The sequence below is a fragment of the Monodon monoceros genome, unplaced genomic scaffold (assembly GCF_005190385.1).
Source record: "Monodon monoceros isolate NGI ecotype Baffin Bay Population unplaced genomic scaffold, NGI_Narwhal_1 Super_Scaffold_18, whole genome shotgun sequence".
Lineage (NCBI taxonomy): Eukaryota > Metazoa > Chordata > Mammalia > Artiodactyla > Monodontidae > Monodon > Monodon monoceros.
This window is the reverse complement of record NW_021703774.1, coordinates 138268410-138294755: the sequence shown is the minus strand read 5'-3', so window position 1 is coordinate 138294755 and position 26346 is coordinate 138268410. Positions and strand designations below refer to the sequence as shown.

General features: G+C 38.0%; 1 protein-coding gene across 3 annotated transcripts in view; it reads left to right on the top strand.

The window, feature by feature from the left end:
• Positions 1–26346, top strand: part of OSBPL9 (oxysterol binding protein like 9) — a 171008-nt gene that overhangs the window by 2959 nt on the left and 141703 nt on the right. The window lies entirely within an intron of this gene.

Genomic DNA, 26346 nt, shown 5'->3' with positions numbered 1-26346 from the left:
CCCAAACCTCACCTTAGCCTGGGTCTTCTCTTCTGGACCTGGGCCCAGACCCAAACCTATCTTCTGGGAATGGATGGTCTTTTTACTTTACATTTCTTTTATTTTCATAATACATAAATTTTCAGTTTTTGCAAAAGAGTTTCGTATATTATTCTGACCAATACAGGAACAGAGAAACTGATTACCTTCTTTAGAAAAGTAGAATTAGGCAATCTTTTCAGCTCAAGCTCAGTCTTTTAATTATTAAAAACAATTATTCAGCAAGCATTTATCTGGGACTTTTTAATAGGCACTTTACTATATACGTTGGAGGTACAAGCACGAAGGAGAGAGTCCCTTCCATCTAGGAACACACAATCTAGCAGAGCAGACAGCTAAGCATAATTTCAAAACAATATGGTAAATTCTACAATAGAAGTAAGAGTAGACTGCTGTGGGCACATTGCCTAAAAAAGGCTAGAGAGACATTTGAGCCGAGACTTAAAGGTAGAAGAGAAGAAGGGCATTTCAGGCAGTGGGAAATATGTACAAATTGGGAAACTTGAGAACATAAAATGCATTAAGATATTGAGAATTTCTGAGCAGCTTCAGTGTAAAGGTGTGTAGGGAGATAACAGGAGATTGAGTCCAGAAGGTATTTGGAGCCATAGGTCAGGCCTGGAGATGAAGACCTGTTAGATTATAGCACAGAATTTGTTGAATTTTTATTAGGTGAGATGCCCAGGGAGGGCTAAGATATAAATTTAGGAACACTGTGTGGACAGTCAACCGTTTAGGTGAATCATGATCACAAAGGAAGACAAGAAAGGAAAGAAAATTGAGGGAGACATAGATACGTGATATAGATTATGTGAGATATAGATATGTGAGGAGTTGGAAGGTTAGAAAGTTAATGGAGGTCGTGCCTTTTGTAAATTTATCAAATGTTTATTGATTATGTACTATGTGCCAGGCACTATGCTAAGAAGAAGGGTTAAAATGGTAAATAAGATGGATATAGTCCATAGTCTCGTGATACCTAGAGTCTACTGCCGTGTACCTCAGGTAAGAGCTGTGATAAGGGGAGCATAGGATTTTGGGAGGTGCAGAGGTGGGTAACTTGACTCTGTCTTGGAGGGTCAGAAAAGTTTTCCTAGAAGAAGTAGGTTTGCTGTTACCTGAATGGTGAATAGAGATTAGCCATGTGAGCAGAGAGAGAAAAGTGCTTGAGATAGAGGGAATAAATGTTTTTCGAGGAGACAAGAGTAAGGAGTTCGTTAGTCCTGGAGTTTGGGCTGTGTGGTGGACAATGGTGAGAGGAGCTGGAGAGAGAAGCAGGGGCCCAATAATGAAAGGCTTTCTTGATCAACCATGCTAAGGAATTTGAACTTTACCCTGCCAGGGCAGTGGAAAGTCATTTAAGTGTTGTAAGCACTTTTTGTTATAGAAAAAAACTTTTATTATAGAAAATTTCTTTCAAACATACACAGAAGAGGATAGTAAAATGAATTCCTGTCATCCAGCTTGTACAATATCAACATATGGCCAACCTTGTCTTATTAATCCTCCCAATAGCTCCTTCCTAGCCCACTGGATTACTTTAAAGCAGATCCCAGAACTCATTATTTCATTTGTGAATATTTCAGTATGTATTACTAAATGTTAAGGTTTCTCTCTTAAAAAATGTTATCACAATACCATTATTACAAGTAAATAATAATAATTATTTATTAATATTTTCAACTATCCAGTCAGTATTTAATTTCCTTGATTTTTTTCTCAAATGCCTCTCCCTCACCAGTTGGTTTATTTGAGTCAGGATTCCAAATAAGATCCACATATAAAACTGAGTCTCTTTTACTCTATGGGTCTTCCTTCTCTCTTTTTTTCTTTGTCATTCATTTGCTTTTTTTTCAATTAAAAAATTTTTTTTGGCTGCATTGGGTCTTAATTGCTGCACACAGGCTTTCCCTAGTTGCGGCAAGCAGACACTACTCTTTGTGTGGTGCTTGGGCTTCTCATTACGGTGGCTTCTTTTGTTACAGAGCCGGGCTGTAGGTGCGCAGACTTCAGTAGCAGCACGCGGGCTCAGTAGCTGCGGCACTCAGGCCCAGAAGTTGCGGCGCGCGGGCTCTAGGGCATGTGGGCTTCAGTAGTTGTGATGTGTGGGCTCAGTAGTTGTGGCTTGCGGGCTCTAGAGCTCAGGCTCAGTAGTTGTGGTGCACGGGCTTAGTTGCTCCGTGGCATGTGGGATCTTCCCGGACCAGGGCTTGAACCCATGTCCCCTGCATTAGCAGGCGGATTCTTAACCACTGTGCCACCAGGGAAGTCCTGCCATTCATTGATTGAAGACAGCAAATTATTCTGTAGATTTTCTACATTCTGGATTTTGCTGATAATATTCTTGTGGTATGTTTATACATGTTCCTTTGTCCTCCGTGTTTCCTATAAACTTATAATTAGAGCTAGAAGCTTAACTTTTTTTTTTCCTTTGGGCAGGAATACTTTGTAGGTGGAACATATTACAGGTATCTCCCGCTTTTTGAGAGTTTGCTTTACCCCACTTCACTTTGAGGAAAGACCTATATTATGACCTGTTTTTGCTAACCAGAAGAAATCCGAAGAGGATTTTTGCTTTTATGGAAAATAGGTGAAAAGCAAAAATAGCATTCAGAGGGTTTTTTTTGCAGTGAGCTGTTATAGAGGCAGTGAGTACCCCAAGCAGCAAGAGTGGCGCCAGTAAGCTCCGTTCCTGGGAACTACACAGCATCAAACTGCCATAACTTTGAACTGTGTCTGTGAGCATCTTTGCTTTACCTTGGTTTATTTTGTGCATCCGTTAGAAAGATGTGTCCTAAGGTTATTGCTTCTTTGCTTTATGCCATTTCAGGAAGGTTTCATAGGAACACTGTACTTTCAGGTAGCAGGGGAAACCTGTACATCGAGTGGCACATGATGTCTGGTTGTCTCTCTGATTTTTAAAATTGATCAATAGCTTCAGGTAAGATTTGTATTCTTTAAAGAATACTATGGTTACAGAAAAATAATGAAGTCATATTGACAGGATTTCAGTGATTGATTGGATGTGAGTGAAAGGGGAGGAGGAGTCTGATGAAATCCAGGATTTTAGATTTCCTTTGATGAATGATGATAGGAAGGATAAGAAGTATAGGTTGGGGTGAGAAAGTTGGTTGCTTTGGGGCATGTTGAAATTGATGTAAAGATATCGTGTAGTCTGGAACTTAGGAAAAAATCTGGGTTACAGGTAAATATTAGCTTTACACAAATGGAGAGTTGAGAGAGTGAGTGGGAATAACAGAGAGCTTTGAATAGAACACTGAGAAACACCGTTGGATTAGATATCTATTGCTTTGTAACAAATTACCCACAATTTTAGCCACTTAAAACAACAAATATTTATTATTGCATAGTTTCTGTGGCTCAGAACTTTGGGAGTGACTTGGCTAGGTGGTTCTGCCTCAAAGTCTCTCATGCAGTTGCAGTCAAGACATTGGCTAGGTTTGCAGTCACCTGAAAGGCTTGACTGGAGTTGGAGGATTTGCTTCCAAGATAACTCACAATCACGGCTGTTGGCAGAAAGCCTTAGTTTCTTGCTGGCTGTTGGAAGGTGGCCTCAGTTCCTCACCAGCCAACCTCTCTGTTAGGCTACGTGAGTGTCATCATAGAGCATCTGGCTTCACTCAGAAGGAGTAATCCAAGTGAGAGCCAGGAGGAAGCCAAAGTGCTTAGTATGACCTGGTCTGAGGACATCACTTCTGACTTATTCTGTTCATTAGAAATGAATCATTAAGTTCAGCTCATATGCTCATGGGGATGGGAATTTTAGGCATGGGCAGGAGAATTAGGCTTTACCTTTTGAAAGGAGTGTCAAAGAATTTGTGGAGGGATTTTAAGCCATCACAGTCATATTTAAGGGATTGGCAGAGAAAAGAGCCTGCACAGGAGAGTGAAAAGGGACAGCCAGAGGTATCAGAGAAAAACCAGAAGAATGTGGCAGTCAAGGTGTGAATACTGAGTTGGCTTGAATACTATTGAGAGAATTGAATAGATGAAATCTTAAAAATATCCATTGGAGTGATCAATTTGAACATCACTGATGCCCTCAAAGAGAGAAGTTTCCATGGAGTCGTGGGTGTGGAAGCCAGATTAGAGTGGTTTGAAGACTAAATAGGAGGTAAGAAGTGGAGAAAATAAGTGTAGATTACTCAAGATGTTTCATTGTGAAAGAGGCAGAGAAGAATATGGAATTGAGGGGAAGGGGTTTCTAAGGTAGGAGTATGCTTAAATGTTGTAGGGATGGGAAGCAAGGTCCATGTTAAAAATGAGAGTAGAGTCAAGATTTAAGGAATGTAGTAAACATTTAGATCAATGGCCATGGGAACTGGAAAAAGGAATAACTAGGGACATGTTGAAGATTAATCAGGTTGTATAAGGAACTAGTTGAGATTATAAAATATGATTTGTTTAGTCATTACCCATAAATATTTAACACTCTTTCTTGATTTGTATTGTTTTTATAACACTTTGGAGAGAATGTTAGAAATAGTGAGTTAGTAAGTTATCAGGGCCACTCAAGGTAGTCTTTGTAAAAGGAATCATTAGAGAAATAATATGTTCTTTGCTGTTACATGCTGACTGAAAGAGACTCATAGTGACTTTGAATTTCAAAACCATTGGTAATCTAAACACATTTAGGTGTTATTTGGCAATCCTTAGCAATGTCTGGAAGGTGATTAAAAAAGAAATCTGTCATCTAATTCTTGGATTTTAGGTTTTTGAAGAGCTTAAGTATATGTGTTTCTCTTGCAAAGATGTAAAGGAGGGAGTCTCAGATTTTCCTAGAAAGATATCAGCACCACTCACATCAAACAATTAAAAGTGAATTTATACTTTTCTAAATAAACTGTTTTTGAATATATCAAATATGATTTTTATATTAAGCTTACATGGTACATAGTAATAATCCAAATCTTAATATAGTAGTTTTAGAATTGTAAAAGGAACAGAAGAAAAATTGTATCTAATCTAAATGCCCTGAAAAGAAAAGAAAGAAGCCTCCTAAGAGGGTAAGTAGAACCAGTGGGAAGAAGTATATGGAAATTTTATATCTTTTGCTTTCCTTGAATACTCTCGTCAGTCAAGGAGTCTGATTCCTCCAGCTCCGTTTTTTTCCCTCCAGACTGCTTTGGCTATTTGGGGTCTTTTGTGTCTCCATACAAATTTTAAGACTTTTTGTTCTAGTTCCGTAAAAAATGCCATTGGTAATTTGATAGGGATTGCATTGAATCTGTAGATTGCTTTGGGTAGTATAGTCATTTTCACAATATTGATCCTTCCAATCCAAGAGCATGGTATATCTCTCCATCTGTTTGTATCATCTTTAATTTCTTTCATCAGTGTCTTATAGTTCGCTGCATACAGGTCTTTTGTCTCCCTAGGTAGGTTCGCTGCATACAGGTCTTTTGTCTCCCTAGGTAGGTTTATTCCTAGGTATTTTATTCTTTTTGTTGCAATGGTAAATGGGAGTGTTTCCTTAATTTCTGATTTTTCATCATTAGTGTATAGGAATGCAAGAGATTTCTGTGCATTAATTTTGTTTCCTGCAACTTTACCAAATTCATTGATTAGCTCTAGTAGTTTTCTGGTGGCATTTTTAGGATTCTCTGTGTATAGTATGTCACCTGCAAGCAGTGACAGTTTTACTTCTTTTCCAATTTGTATTCCTTTTATTTCTTTTTCTTCTCTGATTGCCGTAGCTAGGACTTCCAAAACTATGTTGAATAATAGTGGTGAGAGTGGACATCCTTGTCTTGTTCCTGAACTTAGAGGAAATGCTTTCAGTTTTTCACCATTGAGAATGATGTTTGCTGTGGGTTTGTCATATATGGCCTTTATTATGTTGAGGTAGGTTCCCTCTATGCCCACTTTCTGGAGAGTTTTTTTGCAAAAGTTAAGTTTACATGATACATGGAATCATATAAATGGAATCATATTCAAGGAAAGTATTTTGAGGTATTCATAATTAATTTTTTCCCATTCACATGACAAAGATTATTATGAAAGTTGATATTCTGTGTCCCAGAGTTTTGTTCACATTAAGCCTTCATCCTAAGATTGTCCACTTATTTAATTTAATTTAATTTATTTTAGCATTACTCTTATGGCACAGATGAGCAAATAAAATATTGGGTGAATATTTGGTTTGTCACTCTGGCAACTATCTCTACAGTGTCTCTCAATCCTCCTCTTTCCTCCATCACTCGTAGAAGATGCCATGCTTCCCAGAGACAATAGAGTCCATTTGGTGGAAACACTCTCAACTGCTCGTACTCCCACCTGTTGGTATACTTACTTTCCTGCCTATCCTTCTCTGTCATGATGGAAGAGGTAATCCTTGGGTGTTCTGGATTTCATCTGCTCACACATTTTTTGAGGATCTCAGTCTATAGATTTTCTCCTTTTTCTGCTTTCCTCCCTCCCCTCTCTCCTGTATGTCTTCAACTTCTTCCTTTCTATGTACAGACTTTTGTTGTTTAAGAATATTTATTTTGCAGTATAACATCTAAACATCATAGTTGTAACAATTTCATATGGAAAATATTAGTAAATTTTTAGGTTGCCTGGTGCTTTTCATTTTTTATTGAGATATTAATACATATACCATCTCTTTGAAAGATACAGTTCAATGAGCTTTTTATTTTTAGTTTATTCACAGAAGTCTATAACCATATCCACAATCAATTTTAGAAAATTTTCATTACCCCTAAGAGAAACCCTATTTCTATTAACAGTCACTTCCAGTATTTCATCCCTAGCCCTAGGCAACCACTAATCTACTTTCAGTCTCTGTAGATTTGCCTCTTTTGGACATTTCATATAAATAGAATCATATCATTAAAGTATTCTTTAAATAATTCTAATATGGCTTCTTTCATTTAACATGGTGTTTTCAAGGTCCATCCATATTGTAGCATATATCAGTGCTTTTTATTGCTGCGTGTTCTGTTATATGTATGGTCCACATTTTATTTATTCATCATCAGCTGATGAACATTTCAGTTGTTTCCACATTTGGGGTATTATGATTAATGATACTGTGAACGCTTGTGTACATAAGTTTTGGTGTGGACATACGTTTTCATTTTTCTTGGATATATATCTCCAAATATATTTCATTTTTCTCGGATATATATCTAGGAGTGGGATTGCCAAGTCATACGGTAACTCTGTTTAACTTTTTGAGGAACTGCCAGACTGTTTTCCAAAGTAGCTGCACCTTTTTACATTCCCACTAGGGGTATAAGGGTTCCAGTTTCTCTGCATCCTTGCCAACATTTTGTTATTGTCTGTCATTTTGATTATAGCCATCCTAGTGGGTGTGAAGTAGTATCTTACTATATTTTGATTTGTGTTTCCCTGGTGACTATTGATGTTGAGCATCTTTTTGTGTGCTTAATGGCTGTTTGTAAATCTTATTAAGAGAAATATCTATTTGGGTCCTTTGCCCATTTTAAAATTGGGTTGTCTTCGTTGTAAGAATTTTTTATATAGTCTAGATACAAGTCCCTTATGAGATACATGATTTTCAAATATTTTCTCCCTTTCTGTGGGTTGTCTTTTTACTTTCTTGATAGTGTCCTTTGAAGCACAAAATTTTTTTAATTTGACTCTGTCTAATTTATCTTTTGTTGCTTGTGCTTTTGGTGGTGTATCTGGAAAACCATTGCTTAATCTAAGGTCACAAAGTTTTATTCCCAAGTTTTCTTCTAAGAATTTTATAGTTTTAGCTCTTACATTTAGGTCTTTGATCCATTTTGAATTAATTTTTGTATATGGTGTGAGCTAAGGGTCACATTATTTTTAAAAAACTTTATATTCTTTATTATTTTTATTATTCTTTTGCATGTGGGTAACCAGTTATTCTAGCACCATATATTGAAAACACTATTTTTTCTCCATTGAATTGTCTTGACACTCTTGTTGAAAATCAGTTAACCATAAACCATGTGAAGATTTATTTCTGGACTCTCAGTTCTATTCCATTGATCTTTATGTCTATTCTTATGCCAGTGTCACACTATTTCAATTACTGTAGCTTTGTAGTAAGTTTTGAAATTGGGAAGTGTAAGGCCTTTAGCTTTGTTCTTTTTCAAGATGTTTTGGCTATTCTGGGTTCCTTGAATTTCTATATGAATTTTAGGATCTACTGGCTTTTTCATTAACAAATTAACGTGGACTGTATCTCTCCCAAGTTGAAAAATATCTCTGCTAATTCTGTGTCTCCCTGGAAATACCATCTTAACCTCTCTTCTTCAGGATAGGTGAACCTATTGGAAGAGTCTTCTGCATTGTCTGTCTTTATTCATCCATCTTGCATTTACATTACAGCAATCTTTTTACCTCCAGATTTCACTGAAAATCCTAGCAAAGGTCTCCAATGATAGCTTTGTTGCTAAACCCAGTGGGTGCTTTTTACCCTTAGTTTTAATATCGCTGTCTCTGCAGAATTTGACATTACTCTTTATTTTAAAGCTTTAAAAAATAGTTTTATTGTTCTTGAAGAGATGACAACATAATCTTAATTTTTAAAAATTGAAACAATAGCGAAAACTATATTAGGTAGAAGGAAGGAAAGTTCTACTGGAAATCCTACTATCTGTGTTTTGGAGAATAGCTTTCCTAGCAACTCTGTGCTTATATACACATTTATGTATATTTTGTACAAATGGAATCATTTTATACATGATATTCTACAACCTAAGAGCATTTTATTAAAAGTTTTCTACATAATTTGTTGTACCATTTTGTATTGCATTTCTTCAAGTAGCAAAATGAACAAAGGATATCACTTTTCCTTCATCCTTACGTAATGAGATCTCAGTCATCTGGCTTTGGGAGATTAAGATTCCCATGCTGTTTGTGATGCTGGAAAAGAATGTACAATAATTTGTATTATGTCCCACCCAGTCTGCTAGGTTAAGGCAGTTACAAAGACCCACTCACAAACAAAAGACTCCACTTCTTTTTTTATAAATTTATTTATTTATTTTTGGCTGTGTTGGGTCTTCATTTCTGTGCGAGGGCTTTCTCTAGTTGCGGCGAGCGGGGGCCACTCTTCATCGTGGTGCGCGGGCCTCTCACTGTCGTGGCCTCTCTTGTTGCGGAGCACAGGCTCCAGACACGCAGGCTCAGTAGTTGTGGCTCACGGGCCTAGTTGCTCCGCGGCATGTGGGATCTTCCCAGACCAGGGCTCGAACCCGTGTCCCCTGCATTGGCAGGCAGACTCTCAACCACTGCGCCACCAGGGAAGCCCCAAAAGACTCCCCTTCTTAATGAGGGAGTGGCAAAGTTCTAGAAGAGCTTGTGGGATGAGAAATACCATTATAGGCCATTTTTGGAAAATACAGTGTGCCACAAGCCTCTACTATATTAATCATTGTCGTAGGTATTTTCTAATATTGTCAAATACATTGCCTCATTAAGCCTCATAACTTCTCCCATTTTTTCTTGCTACCACTATTGCATATAAATCACCATAATGTCTCACTTGGTCTATCGCAAAAACCTCATAACTGGTCTCTTTGTTTCCTTTTTGTGCTCTAAAGTCCATTTTCTATCAACAGCCCAAGTGATCTTTAAAAAAAATGAAAAAAAAAATCATGTTTTTCCCCCTGCTTAAAATTCTCTAATATTAGACTATAGGAAAAAAATCCAAACTCTTTACTATGACTTATGGCTTTATGATCTTTCTCCACTTACCTTTCTACAGTAAACCTTTTGCTCACCACTCTCTATCCACTCTAGCTTTTTTTGTGTGTTCCTAAAACACCTCAAACTTGTTCCTGCCTCAGGCCTTTGCATATATTTTCTGGCTTCCTGGACTGATATTATCCCACGGCTGTACCATGGCTGATTCCTTGTTGGTGTACAGGTCTTCATTTAGGCGTCACTGCTCAGAGAAGTCTTTCCTTAGTAGACCTCACTTAGTCACTAGCACAATGGTCTTGTTTTATTTTTTCATAGCATTTCTTGTTAGCTGCTAAAATTATTTTGTTTGTTTGTTTATGTCTATTTCCCTCTGGAATGTAAGCATTCCCTCTGGAATGTAAGTCTCTGTTCCATGATAACAGAGACTTATGTTCATCATTTTGTCTTTAGTATCTAGAGCGGTGCCTGGCACTTAGTGAGTATTCAATAAATATTTATGGAATGAACAATAGTGTGAAATAGTTTTTACTTCCTTTACACATGAAGAAATTGAGACGTAAGAGATCACACGGTAGTTTCTCTGTACGTGATTAAGCCTTCCGACTCCAGATAGAATGTTCTTTCTGTCTGCGGATACTGAATTGTGCTAGCATTGGTATTTTAAAATGAAAATAAACCCAAGTTATCACTAGTCTGCTTACAGGTAATAACTAATTTACACCATTATCACAATGAAATAAACGTTCTTCGGAGGTTCTTCTAAAGTGCAAACTGCATTGATTAATCATTAAAAAGTACTGAATCCTTTTACATCTAAGTTGTAAGATAGGGACTTAAATCATCCCCTTTGAAGTGCCAAGGATAAACAAAAGACTCTTCTTCCATTCCAGTTCACCGAAAGCCTACTAGAGAAGGGGAGGAGAAGCAGATACTAAGTCTTAGAATTTGTTGATTGATGATTTTTTTAATTCACAAAATGTGAGCACAGAAATGTAGTGGCAAATTCTTGAAGCTAATTCTACTTTGAAATTTTAGTCACGCAGAAGAGGATGAAGTGTAAATTTCAGATAGGTGATGATATCCTTTGTGACCAACCCACCATTCTGTTCTGTGTTTGCATGTTAATTAGACCTGATAAAGAATGAGTGTTTTTATTCTTTCTAAAATTTTTTTAATTTTTAATTTTAATTTTTTTTTTTTGCCGTATGCGGGCCTCTCACCGCCCGTGGCCTCTCCCGTCGCGGAGCACAGGCTCCGGACGCGCAGGCTCAGCGGCCATGGCTCACGGGCCCAGCCGCTCCGCGGCACGTGGGGTCCTCCCGGACCGGGGCACGAACCCACGTCCCCTGCATTGGCAGGCAGACTGTCAACCACTGCACCACCAGGGAAGCCCCTAATTTTTATTTTTTGATTGAATTATAGTTGATTTACAGTATTGTATTAATTTCTGCTGTACAGCAAAGTGACTTAGATATACATATATATACATTCTTTTTTACATTCTTTTCCATTATGGTTTATCACAGGATATTGAATATAGTTCCCTGTGCTATACAGTAGGACCTTGTTGTTTATGTATTCTATATATAATAGTTGGCAGCTTCTAACCCAAAATTCCGAATCCATCCCTTCCCCACCCCTTCTCCCTTTTGGCAACCACAAGTCTGTTCAGAATGAGTGTTTTTAACTACAAATAGAACTACCATATGACCCAGCAATCCCACTACTGGGCATATACCCTGAGAAAACCATAATTCAAAAAGAGTCATGTACCAAAATGTTCATTGCAGCTCTATTTACAATAGCCCGGAGATGGAAACAACCTAAGTGTCCATCATCGGATGAATGGATAAAGATGTGGCACATATATACAATGGAATATTACTCAGCCATAAAAAGAAATGAAATTGAGCTGTTTGTAATGAGGTGGATAGACCTAGAGTCTGTCATACAGAGTGAAGTAAGTCAGAAAGAGAAAGACAAATACCATATGCTAACACATATATAAGGAATTTAAGAAAAAAAAATGTCATGAAGAACCTAGGGGTAAGACAGGAATAAAGACACAGACCTACTAGAGAATGGACTTGAGGATATGGGGAGGGGGAAGGTTAAGCTGTGACAAAGCGAGAGAGAGGCATGGACATATATACACTACCAAACGTAAGGTAGATAGCTGGTGGGCAGCTGCATAGCACAGGGAGATCATCTCGGTGCTTTGTGACCGCCTGGAGGGGTGGGATAGGGAGGGTGGGAGGGAGGGAGATGCAAGAGGGAAGAGATATGGGAACATATGTATATATATAACTGATTCAATTTGTTATAAAGCAGAAACTAACACAGAATTGTAAAGCAATTATACTCCAATAAAGATGTAAAAAAAAAAAAGAATGAGTGTTTTTAAATTGCCTTTTTTAAAAGTGTTTTTTTCCCTCTTTATTATAAAAGTAAAGTATGTCTATAGCAGATCATTGACTTCTCAAGTCCTTGAAAGTTTCTTAAGCCCTTTGGCATAGTTCTTGAATTCTTGACCTACTTCCTTATTCTTGCTCATAATCCTGCTTTCCCTTGAGCACCAACATCTAAGAGAAATTCTTTAAGAAAATAATTTCTTAGGCAATGTTTGAATTTATAACAACTTTCCCCATATCTTTTGATATTCACATGCTGTATTTTGAGTGCTTTTCCTAGCTAACCTGGGAACCATTTTTAACAGTTTCTTTGCAAAAATTTGTTCTGGGTTCTAAACCCTAAATTTGAACAAGGAGCTTTTGGAGCATAGCCTCATTCTAATTTGGGACCTGAAGGATGAGTTTTAGAATTAGGACTAAGACTTCAAAAATCCATGGTTCTGGCTATTGTTCTGGCAATACAAGAACAACACAAAAAATTTGCATTTCACCAAAAATATCTACAAACAATAAATGCTGGAGAGGGTGTGGAGAAAAGGGAACCCTCTTGCACTGTTGGTGGGAATGTAAATTGATACAGCCACTATGGAGAACAGTATGGAGGTTCCTTTAAAAACTAACAATAGAACTACCATATGACCCAGCAATCCCATTACTGGGCATATACCCTGAGAAAACCATAATTCAAAAAGAGACATGTACTGCAGTGTTCATTGCAGTACTATTTACAATAGCCAGGACACGGAAGCAACCTAAGTGTCCATTAACAGATGAAAGGATAAAGAAGATGTGGCACATATATACAATGGAATATTACTCAGCCATAAAAAGAAACGAATTGAGCTATTTGTAGTGAGGTGGATGGACCTAGAGTCTGTCATACAGAGTGAAGTAAGTCAGAAAGAGAAAAACATATACCGTATGCTAACACATATATATGGAATCTAACAACAACAAAAAAAGTGGTTCTGAAGAACCTAGGGGCAGGACAGGAATAAAGACTCAGACGTAGAGAATGGACTTGAGGACACGGGGAGGGGGAAGGGTAAGCTGGGACGAAGTGAGAGCGTGGCATGGACGTATATACACTACCAAATGTAAAAGAGATAACTAGTGGGAAGCAGCTGCATAGCACAGGGACATCAGCTCGGTGCTTTGTGACCAACTAGCGGGGTGAGATAGGGAGGGTGGGAGGGAGATGCAAGAGGGAGGGGATATGGGGATATATGTATACGTATAGCTGATTCACTTTGTTATACAGCAGAAGCTAACACAACAATGTAAAGCAATTATACTCCAATAAAGATGTTAAAAAAATTTTGCATTATACAAATTTTCCCATCTTCGTAGTGCTTTTCTTGCTGTTCATCTTTCCATTATCTTATTATCTTGGGCCCTGACTTAGTCTTTTCCAAATAAGGAGAAACATTCTTGGCAATTTTTAATAGAAAAGTGGAGTTGAATGATAATAATGGATTATCACTGCGCAGTTTGGTGAGAGAAGTACTAGTATACAGCATAAACCACCTGGAGTTTAACACACCCCCATCATTTCTTTCAATCACTTTTTTTGTGAAATAACATTAATCACTATTTAGTATTTTGGGCAGTATTTGAAAAACTAAACAAACATAGGAAATATACATTGAGGTCCAATATATATTAACATACCTTAAGTAATTTGTAGCACTTAGGCTACTAGTTAGTATTTAATATTTAACTTTTTCTTAGAAAGAATGCGCAATCCCTGCCATCATAGCTGTGCTTAATTAAACCCTGTGAAAGTGGTTCTCTTTCTACTGGCCTGAAATTCTGATTTGAAGATAAAATTGTCCTTTTTAAGAAATAGTGAGAGACCTGGGACTTTACAATGTAAGATTTCACTAGATCAAAATACAGGTCTACAGTCCTTTACCCATAATTCTGAAATCCCTCAGTCTCTGAATTCCAGAAGTTTTTTTTCTAAATTTATTATATTCTCATTTGGAGGTAATGCCTGTCTTGAACTGTGTGGCTATTTATAATCTCTGTCATACTTAGTGTAAATATATGTTGTACTACCTAAATAGTAGTTTGCTGAATTGTGAAATTAATTAAATGCTTAATACTTCAGACTCCACTGCAGGTGTGACACAGTTTATGTACTATATGTATATTACTTTTCAAAAATTGTGAATTTCAAAACACATTTGATCTGAAAGTCTCAAATAAGAGATGTGGACCTGTATCTGTTATCTAATGACGTAGTGGTTTACATGCCAGCAATAGTTCAGAAGGCAGGGGTACCACCCTCTGAAGTATTGCTGCGAGGATTTGTAGGGTGGCAGTTATACTGTTGAGTTCAGAAGGATCACTGATTTGACACTCAGCCTTTGTGGCTCAGAAAATCTTTGAAAGAAAACTTAAATTAACCAGATCTATAGTAACTGGTAGAATGCATGGCGTTTAGAGTCAGACCTGGATGGGAATCCTCTCTATCCCACTTATTATATGTGAGTCCATGGGCAGGTTACATAAAACTTTCTGAGCCTTTATTTTCTCAATTACAAAATGGATATAATAAAAGAACCTATATCATAAGATTGATGTGAGAATTAATTAATATTATATTTAAAGCACTAGCACAGTGTCTGGCATATAAGTGCTCAGTAAATATTAACAAAAAGCTAAAGTTTATGACAGTGTTTGACATATAATAATATTCACTAAATGTACATTGTGGTAACTATTACATAAGCTAATTTTCAAATTTATTCATAACAAGATATATAACTGTTAAGGAGACTGCATATTTAGGCTATCTCATTAGTACATTAGTACATATAGTCTGAAAGCAAGCTATATGGGATGCCAAATTTATAAGCAGAAGCAGACTAAAGGGAGTTATATATTATATTATAGCTATTTAATCAGACATTGATATCAAGATGCAGTATCTCTGTGTTAGAGACATACCTATTACAAGAACCAAACCGGTCTAATCTGTTGATCAGCAAAACTTCTATTCTGGCTTTCTGGTTCTGGTTCTGGCCTTCCTACTGTAGTTCTATTACTTTTAATACTTTCTGATACTTAGTATAATTAGTCATAATTAGTATAATTACCTCTAGGCTGTTCCAGCTCTTAAAGATGATCTTGTATATATCTCTGTTCTGATACATGTCTGGTTTCTTTGAAGGAAGGCAGCCATCTTCCAGGATCTTGGAGAGACCCCAAATATCACTGTCCCCTTGTATACTGATTCAGTATATTTTCCTAAGGCTCTATCTGTAGTATACTGCTGCTCGAATGAGGCCCTCTGTAATGGGGAGGGGGAGATGAGGAAGTTATCTATCCCTATGAATGATAGGGAAAATTCCTCCATTATTGTGGGTCTGTGAATCCTCAGTGTTTCTGGTGGTGTAGCTTTCCAGTAGCATGATGACATTTTGGGCTATTGAGTGCCCACAAGGCATTAACTAGTGAAGGCTCTCTGGTACATTAAATACTATCAAGATGGCTTAAGGAGTCTGTGCTCTCCCAAATAGAAAGGAGACTACAGGAATGGGTGTTATTGCTGTCATTTCCTATTTTGTAGTTGTTGTTGTAAACAGTGTATCTTTGTGGAATTCTGGCAAGTACTATTTATTTAATTACTTTTATTGAGATATAATTATACCCAATAAAAAACCCCACAGATTTCAAGTATACATTTAGATGAGTTTTGACATTTGTTTACACCCTTGTTACCAGTATCAATCAAAAGATAGAGCATTGCTGTCATCCTGCAAAATTTCCTCCTGTCCTTTTCCTGTCCATTCTACACCCTAGAGCCAGCCTCTTGTGATTTCAATCTTTAGGTTAGCTTTGCCTAGCAGGTTGAGCCCCTGCTAGGTGTTCCAGGAGTGCATGGTCCAAGGAGCAACACTAGCTAGAAGCGCAACCTCATGTACTTTGGGGAATGAACTAACGTGTGACTCAATACTGAAGCAGTATTACCTTCATGTTAAAAGGAAGGAGACCATTTTGACATTTGTCCACATTCATTGTCCGCTTGTCTTCTACCATCAATTTATTGTTTATTCTTTGCAAAGGTATAGCAGGGGTGTTGGGTAGAAGAGGACACATGGATGAATCAGAAACCCTGCTCTCTAAGAGAAGTGATGAAGCATGCACATACATTATTTTCATATAAGATAGAAGTAATATGTGCCTTAAGAAAGGTAAGATGGGGTGCTATGTATTAAAAAGTTCAGAAGAAGGAAACTTCCCTTTTAGCTATGAGAGATTCAGAGCAAGTCAGATGAGACTCTTGCTTCATCTTTAATAAAGATTTAGTTTATTAAAGTAAAATTAACATTCAAATAAAAATTTAAGTGTCTTTACATAACACGTTTGGGGGGGCATTCTTTGCTTTATAAAAGGATTGTAGAATTAGTTTAAATGGCAAACTAATCTTCCCTAATCAATTTTGAACATATTTGTGCACAACTTTTCCAGATACGTTTGCTTTGTTAAGCAGAGGAAATGCACAGTATATTAACAGTTAAACAGGTTTTCATTGATGGCACCATATACCAGCACCAAGCTAGATTTTGTGAGTTAATTTGTTAATTTAAAATACTTTTGAGTACTTAGTGTATGCTAGGAATATACTGAACTAATCTTTAATGTAAGTTTATATCCTGTTGGAGATACAGTTAAGTAGTTATAATTAAGATACAATTAAGAGGTTACCTTGGTGTTGAATTTGATTTAGTGTTTATATACCATTATTAGAGATTACTATTGCTCTCTAATTGTTTTATGTAATATTTTTAAATGCAGTTATAAAAATTCAGAATGCAGTAAATTGTACCTCAGCATATGAGCTGGGTTGAAAGAGGGTTCACAGAGGAAGTGTGTGAGCATGAAGTAGGGAAAATATATGTTTTTGTTTTACTTTGTTATTTGTCTTTTTGTAGGCTGTCTATGTTTTATTACTAAAGCAGTTTGGGGTCTATGTATATGTGTAGAGGAAACTGAGACATGTCTGAAAGAAAGTGTGGCTTTACTCCTGATGGGAGTAAAGTTAGCTTACATTTAGAGAAAATGATTGCAGATCTCTGTTTGCTATATTTAAGGTAGAAGCAAGGAAGGGGCGTGGACCTTGTGCCTTTTTTTTGTAATTAATTAATTAATTTTTATATTTATTTTTGGCTGTGTTGGGTCTTCGTTTCTGTGTGAGGGCTTTCTCTAGTTGCGGCAAGCGGGGGCCACTCTTTATCGCGGTGCATGGGCCACTCACTATCGCGGCCTCTTCTGTTGCAGAGCACAGGCTCCAGACGCACAGGCTCAGTAGTTGTGGCTCACGGGCCTAGTTGCTCCATGGCATATGGGATCTTCCCACACCAGGGCTCGAACCTGTGTCCCCTGCATTGGCAGGCAGATTCTCAACCACTGTGCCACCAGGGAAGCCCCCCTTGTGCCTTTTATACAGCAGGTCCTATGCTAAGTGATTTACTTATATTAACTCAGTACCTGCAATGATCCCGTGAGAGTAATACCCAGATTTACAAATGAGGAAACTACAGCTCAGGAAATTTTAGTGATTTGGCCAAGGTCACACTACCAGCAAGTTGGCAAGGCTGGAATTCAAAATCTTCTCTCTCTCACTCCACAGTCCATGTTATTTCATTAAATTGTACTATCTATAGGATAAGTTACATGTCTGGATATACTTTTAAAAAAATAATTTCTTCTAAAAATTGTACTTCCTTTAAAAATTTTTGTAAACCATGTTGGGGGATTGAAATAATTTTGTACATTTAAATGAAAGAGTTCAGGGACTTCCCTGGCAGTCTAGTGGTTAAGACGCTGTGCTTCAATGCAGGGGGTGTGGGTTTGATCCCTGGTCAGGGAACTAAGATCCCACATGCCGTGCGGCCAAAAAAAAGAAAAGAAAAATAAATAAAAGAAATTAAAATAAATAAATAAAGTTAAAAAATAAATGAGAGAGTTCACTTGGGTATATCTATAGCCTCAGAAGCCTCAATGGAGAATATTTTGAGCTATCCTTAATTTAAATTACTTATGTAGCCTTCCCTTCAGAAGATTTTTTATATGTGGTACACAGAAGTTCAGCTAAAGTAATAGAATATATCCAGAGTGTGACAATTAAGAGACCCTACTGGGATTTTGAAAGGGGTTATATTAAATCTGTAGATCAATTTGGAGAGTATTGCCATTGTATTGACAATAGTAGCCCACCAATCCATGAACACAAAATGTCTTTCCATGTATTTAGATCTTTAATCTCTTTCAACAATGTTTTGTAGTTTCAGTGTACAAGTCTTGTACTTTCAAAAATTAGGTTTATTACTAAGTATTTTTATTCTTTTTGGTATTATTATAGATGGAATTATTTTGTTAATTTTTTTTCAGATAGCTTGTTCCAAGAGTATAGAAATACAATCTATCTTTTTGAATTAATTTTTTTCATTTTCTTCAGATATATGCTCAGGAGTGGAATTGCTAGATCATATGGTTGTTCTATTTTAATTTTTTGAGGAAACTCTGTACTGTTTTCCATGGTTGTACCAATTTACATTCCCACCAACAGTGTACTAGGGTTCCTGTGAAAATATCTTCTCCCATTCAGTAGGTTGCCTTTTTGTTTTGTTGATGGTCTCCTTTGCTGTGCAAAAGCTTTTAAGTTTGATTAAGTCCCATTTGTTTATTTTTGCTTTTGTTTCCCTTGCCTGAGGAGACAGTTCCAAAAAAATATTGTTAAGACCTATATCAAAGAGTGTACTGCCTATGTTTTCTTCTAGGAGTTTTATGGTTTCTGGTCTTACATTTAGGTCTTTAATCCATTTTGAGTTTATTTTTGTGTGTAGCGTGAGAAATGTTCTAATTAATTTTTTTTTTTTTTTGCGGTACGCGGGCCTCTCACTGTTGTGGCCTCTCCCGTTGCGGAGCAGAGGCTCCGGACGGGCAGGCTCAGCGACTATGGCTCACGGGCCCAGCCGCTCCGTGGTATGTGGGATCTTCCCGGACCATGGCACAAGTCCGTGTCCCCTGCATCGGCAGGCGGACTCTCAACCACTGCGCCACCAGGGAAGCCCCTAATTCATTTTTTTAGAATGTAGCTGTCCAGTTTTCCCAACATCATTTAACTGAAGAGATTGTCTTTTCCCCATTGTATATTCTTGCCTCCTTTATTATAGGTTAATTGACCATATGTGCAAGGGTTTATTTTTGGGCTCTCTGTTTTGTTCCATTGATCTATATGTCTGTTTTTGTGCCAGTACCATACTGTTTTGATTACTGTAGCTTTGTAGTATAGTCTGAAGCCAGGCAACATGATACCTCCAGCATTGTTCTTTTTTCTCAAGATGTTTTGGCTATTTGGGGTCTTTTGTGGTTCCATACAAATTTTAGTATTATTTATTCTAGTTCTCTGAAAAATGTCATGGATATTTTCATAGGGATCGCATTAAATCTGTAGATTGCTTTGGGTAGTATGGATATTTTAACAATATTAATTCTTCTAACCCATAAACATGGGACATCTTTTCATTTATTTGTAATGTCTTCAATTTCCTTTGTTGACTTCTTTTTTTTTTAGAATGTGTTATTATTTTAATTAATATTATGATTTGTTGTTGCTCAAGTGTCACAATTAAGGAGATTTTAGTGTGTAGCAATTTGCTAGAGGGAAACTCCCATTAAGTGGTGTGAAATTCAGTGCTATTTGATGTTGTAAATAAAAGAAGCAAGGGGTAATCCAGTGCAAGTTCTTCTCAAACTTTAATTTGCACAGAGAAATACTTGGGGATCTTATTAAAATGCAGATTCAGACTCTGGGGGTCTGGGGTGAGGCCTCAGATTCTGCATTTCTCACAAACTCCTGGGTGAGGCTGCTTGCCGCCCTGGACCTTTCAATAGCAGGGACCTAGGAGATTTTTCCTGGTGCTGGGTAAGATTCATTGACTTCTTATAGTTTCCAGAGTACAGGCCTTTCACCTCCTTAGTTAAATTTATTCCTAGGTATTAATTCTTTAAACATTTGATAGAATTTACCAGTGAAGCCTAGGCTTAGGCTTTTCTTTGTGAGAAGTTTTTTGATTACTAATTCAAATTCTTTACTTAAAGGTTTAGTTGTATTTTCTATTTCTTCTTTAATCAATTTTGACAGCTTGTGTCTTTCTTGGAATTTGTCCATTTCTTCTAGGTTATCTAATTTGTTGTTCATTGTATTCATTTAGAATACTTTTTGTTTTGTAAAGTTGGTAATAATGTTGTCTCTTTCATTCCTGATTTCAGTAATATGAGTCCCCTTTTTTTCTTGGTTAGTCTAGTTAAGGTTTGTCCATTTTGTTGATATTTGCAGTGAAACAACTTTTGATTTTTATTGTTTTTTCTCTGTTGTTTTTTCATTTTCTAATTTCATTTCTGCTCTAATTTCTATTATTTCCTTTCTTCTGCTTGCCTTAGGTTTAGTTGCACTACTTTGTGTAATTTTTTTTTTGCGGTACGCGGGCCTCTCACTGCTGTGGCCTCTTCCGTTGTGGAGCCCAGGCTCCAGAGGCGCAGGCTCAGTGGCCATGGCTCACGGGCCCAGCCGCTCCGTGGCATGTGGGATCTTCCCGGACCGGGGCACAAACCCATGTCCCCTGCATCGGCAGGCGGACTCTCAACCACTGCGCCACCAGGGAAACCCTGTGTAATTTCTTAAGGTAAAAGGTTAGGCTATTGATTTGAGATCTTTATTTTTTAGTTTAGACATTTATAGTTATAAATTTCCTTCTAAGAATTGCTTTCATTGTATTCTTTTTTTTTAATAGATGTTTATTGGAGTATAATTGCTTCACAATACTGTGTTAGTTTCTGTTGCACAACAAAGCAAATCAGCCATATGCATATACATGTCCCCATATCTCCTCCCTCTTGAGCCTCCTTCCCCTCCTCCCTATCCCACTGTATTCTTTATGTTTTGGTAAATTGTGTTTTCATTTTCATTCATCTCAAGTATTTTCAAATTTCCCTTGTTATTTTTTCTTTGAACTATTGGTCGTTCAGGAGTGTCATTTAATTTCCACCTATTTGTGAATTTCCCAAATTTCCTTCTGTTATTGAGCTCTACAGTTAATCATTTTGGTCAAAGAACATACTTTGTATTATTTCCATTGTTTAAATTTACTGAAACTTGTTTTATGGCTTAACATGTGGTCAGTTCTGGAGAATGTTCCATGTACCCTTGAAAAGAGAATGTCTTTTCAAGAAGTTTCCTCTGAAAGGCACAATCTGTTGCACATTGCTTCTGTTCACAGCACACTGACCTATACGTAGCTGAAAGGGAGGCTGGAAATGTAATAACTGGCAGGGGAGCCATGTGTTCAGTTAAAACTTTGGGTGGAGGATATGTTACTGAAAGGAAGAAGAGGAGAATGGATATCAGGGGACAAGCCTGTTACAGGCAACAATATATTTGTGGTAATTTACTTTGAAACTTCAATACAAACTTAATCTGAATCAATACCTTGGGGTTAGCATTAGGATTAGCATAAGGATTATTAGAAATAATTTTTGATTGCATGTCTTGTTGTAACAGAAGCCACTGACCTTGCATTAATAAGATATAAGAAACCAACAAACCCGACCACCAAATTCAACAATCTTTTTAAATTCTGGAGCCCCTTAGGAGTAGAACATATCACCCCTGTATCTCTCTGCTTCATGGGGGATTCTGTTTTCTAATCTAGCTGAAAAGATTTTAGCATCTGTTTTGTGAGTGATCCTTTCGTAAGGTGGTGGACCTTGTGGCTGGTGGCATGTTTGTGCCAAGTTGCTAAAAAGTACATTTGTTAGTAGGTTTGAGAACATTGGTAGCACAGCTCCTGGTAGGAAGATTGCTGGAGTTGGGGTTATGCTGGCCCTACGTTTCCCTCATCAGTACCAGTATTCATCAAAAAACAAACAGACAGCAACAACAGCAGGAAAATACAAAACAAAACAAAAAACCCCAAACAAAACCCCTTGCTATTCAGTGAATAGCATTGGCTTAGGCAGGTTTGCCTCAGATCAGGGTGTATCTGGAGATCACTTGCAGCTAGGACTCTCTGCCTCTCCTCTCTCCTCCTCTCAGCGTGTATGCTTTAATTATTGCTTCCTTCATGTAGAGGGCACAACACCTGTGGCAACTGTACCTCACAGCTTCAAGAACAGATAGGAAAGAGCTCTTCCCTATCAGCTCAGCCCCAGTAGAAAAACTCCCTGTGGAAGGGTTCTATCCTTCCTTTTTTTTTTTTGTGGTACGCGGGCCTCTCACTGTTGTGGCCTCTCCCGTTGTGGAGCACAGGCTCCGGACGCGCAGGCTCAGCGGCCATGGCTCACGGGCCCAGCTGCTCCGCGGCATATGGGATCTTCCCAGACTGGGGCACGAACCCGTGTCCCCTGCATCGGCAGGAGGACTCTCAACCACTGCGCCACCAGGGAAGCCCCCGGTTCTATCCTTCCTTGTCCCTGGGGTTGTGGGTTCTGTGATCGACAGCTTGGTCAGATAACCACTCCTCAGCACTCACTGTGCCTGGTGGACTTAGTCACACCAGCTTCCCTTTGGCCCCACATTGGAGCTGAGTGGGGAGAAAATGAGGGCGAGGGCTCTGTGTCATTGTGGAAGAGGAGGAGGATTCGAGGCTAGCAGAGCGCAGGTTTGGTCTGGGAGAATGATTTGCAGGGCAGCCATTCCAAATTGTACTTGCTGGGTCAACTCTGCTACATTTTACATGTGTAATTTAACTGGGTAATTTACTTGATCTCTCTGGTGTCACTTTCATTTATAATATGTGCATAACTCTTACCACGCAAGGTCTTGTGAGGCTTACTGTGTATAAAGTGCATATCACATAGAGCAGGGGGTCCTTAACCCCCAGGTCACGGACTGGTACCTGACCGTGGCCTGTTAGGAACCAGGCTGCACAGCAGGAGGTAAGCGGCGGGTGAGTGAGTGAAGCTTCATCTGTATTTCCAGCTGCTCCCCCATCACTCACATTACTGCCTGAGCTCCGCCTCCTGTCAGATCAGTGGTGGCATTAGATTCTCATAGGAGTGCGAACCCTACTGTGAACTGCACATGCGAGAGATCTAGGTTGTGTGCTCCTTATGAGAATCTAATGCCTGATGATCTGAGGTGGAGCTGAGGTGGTGATGCTAGCACTGGGGAGCGGCTGCAAATACAGATTATCATTAGCAGAGAGGTTTGACTGCACAGAGACCATAATAAATTAGTTGCTTGCAGACTCTTATGAAAACCCTATCAGTGTATCAGTGAGTGGCAAGTGAAAACAGGCTCAGGGCTCCCACTGATTCTGCATTATGGTGAGTTGTATAATTATTTCATTATATATTACAATGTAATAATAATAGAAATAGGGACTTCCCTGGTGGTGCAGTGGTTAACAATCCACCTGCCAATGCAGGAGACACAGGTTCAATCCCTGGTCCGGGAAGATCCCACATGCTGCAGAGCAACTTAAGCCCATGCGCCACAGCTACTGAGCCTGCACTCTAGAGCCCGCAAGCCAGAACTACTGAAGCCTGTGCACCTAGAACCCATGCTCCGCAACAGGAGAAGCCACCACAATGAGAAGCCCGTGCACCGCAACGAAGAGTAGCCCCCGCTCACCGCAACTAGAGGAAGCCCATGCGCAGCAATGAAGACCCAATGCAGCCAAATAAATAAATTGATTAAAAAATAAAGTACACAATAAATGTAATGTGCTTGAATCATCTCAAAACCATCCCCCACCACCCCCGATCCGTGGAAGAATTGTCTTTCATGAAACCGGTGCCTGGTGCCAAAAAGGTTGGGGACCACTGACATAGAGGGTATCCATGAGTGAGAATCTGCTGCTGCTGCTTTTGCTATATCATTAATGTCACCATCATCCCTTTCCCCCAAGTCCTCATATTTGACAGTGTTATTTTTCTATAACACACCACTGAGAATGTTCATAAACCTTCAGTAGCTCTCCATTAACTATTGAATAAAGTTTAATTTCCTTAACTTCTCACTGTTTTTTTCTGACCCTCCAAGACCTGGTCCCCATACCTCCTTTTCAGCTTCATCTCTCCATCTCTCTCCACCTTCCTCTCCACACACTGTGCTTGAGCTATCAGTCTACTCTTCTATGAAGACCTCATGTGTAAAGTTTTCCATACCTGTGCTTTTGCTAATGTTGTTCCCTTGGCTTGGAATGCCTTCTTTTTCCTACCTTCCCTCTCTTATCAGAATCCTTTTTTTTAGTCCCAGATTGAACCTTGAGACCTGGTCACTTCAGTATTGCCTTTCCCCATCTTTTTTCCATGGCAGGGAGCCTTCTGTAGTTCATAGCACTTTGTGCCTCTATGCACATAATTTATTTTTGCTCTATATTACAGTCGTTTATATGCTAGTCTTTTTTTTGGACATTTAAAAATAGTCTAGGCCAGTTATTTTATAGGATATCCCACATTCTGGATTTGTCTGATTGTTTCCTAGTTATACTTGCTTTAATTATTTTCACTTATCTCCTTCAATGTTTTCTAACTTATAACCCTGTCTTACTCTTTTTCTATTTACTGTAATCTTATTTTTAAAAATGGAAGAGGGTCAAGGATGTTTCTTACCTTGTTTGAGTTGTATTCTAACTCTCATTGGGTATTTTCAAACCTAATTATTATTTTTCTGTATTGCCTTGACACTTTTGGAGGGAAGATAAGTGTACGGTATGGTAAAAGGGCTATTAAATGCTTAGGGAATGTTTTTGTTAACTGTGTTTTTATCAACTATGTTGTTAGTAAAGAACTCTTTTCAACCCTGCTTGATGTTGAGAATGTTTTTTAAAATGTATGAGTCCTCTTTATATATGTAAGTAAGAAGACTCTCTTCAGTACTTCAATAATAATTTCTGAACATGAATTTCTATAGCTCAGTATTTGCTTTTTTGTTTTATTTTTTTCTTTTTTGAAGAGAGTTTACTTTGATTTATCATTGTAATATTGTTACATTGATAAGCTAAGAATCAGTGAAAACAATGACATAGGCTATGTTAACAGCATGTACTGCAATGAGAAGGGTAAGGCAGATCTTTGTGTACAGACATGCAGATATCTCCAAGAAAGATTGAATTTATTTTTTCCAGCTTTATTGAGGTATAATTGACATATAACATTGTTTAAGTTTAAGGTGTATAGTGTGATGATTTGATATACATATATATTGTGAAATGATTACCACAATAAGGTTAATTAACACATCCATCATCACCTGTCATAGTTACCTTTTTTTTTTGTAGTGAGAACTCTTAAGATCTACTCACTCAGCCACTTTCAAGTATACAGTACATGTTGTTAACTATAGTCACCATGCTGTACATTAAATCCCCAGAACTTAGTTATCTTATAGCTGGAAGTTTGCTTATGGCTCAGTACAATGGATGTAGGGCATCTATGATTTAAAGTGGGACAGTTTTCTTTAAAACATAACCCCAGGGGATTCCCTGGTGGTGCAGTGGTTAGAACTCCAAGCTCTCACCACTGAAGGCCCAGGTTTGATCCCTGGTCGGGGAACTGAGATCCCGCATGCTGTGTGGCACGGCCAAAAGATTAAAAACAAGCAAACAAGCAAAAAAACATAACCCCATGATATTGGCTTGTTTTACTTTGTCACATAGTGGAGTACAGAAAAATACCAGTTGTTGAGGTATTAAATATTTTTAAAACTTTAGTTATTTGAGGTTTTACTTTATTTTATTACACATGACTAAGTTAATTCTAGGAATATTTACTGAATGTCAACATGGGGCTTATTATGCAGAACATAGCCTTTGCTTGGCTCAGTCTAGTAGGGGAAACATAAAGGAGAAGCAACATTTTATCAATAAATATTTTTTATTACCTAATGTATGCCAGACATTGTTCTGAAACATAAGTCAGATACAGTTTCTATCCCTTAAGGAATGTGCAGTCTGTGGGTGAGTCAGACAAGTAACTAGCTATCATAGCACAAGATGGTGCATGCCACAACAAGGGAACACACAGGAGACTCTGGGAGTCCAGGGATGGGAATTCAAATCAGACGGAGGTAGGGCACTTGATGAATGACAGTTGGCAAGGCAGAAAATCAGGGTCAAGGATATTCCAAGCTGAGGAACATTGAATGAGAAATCTCAGAGGCAAAAAATGTGACCCATTTGGGGAGTTGCAAGGAGATAAAGTTAAAGCA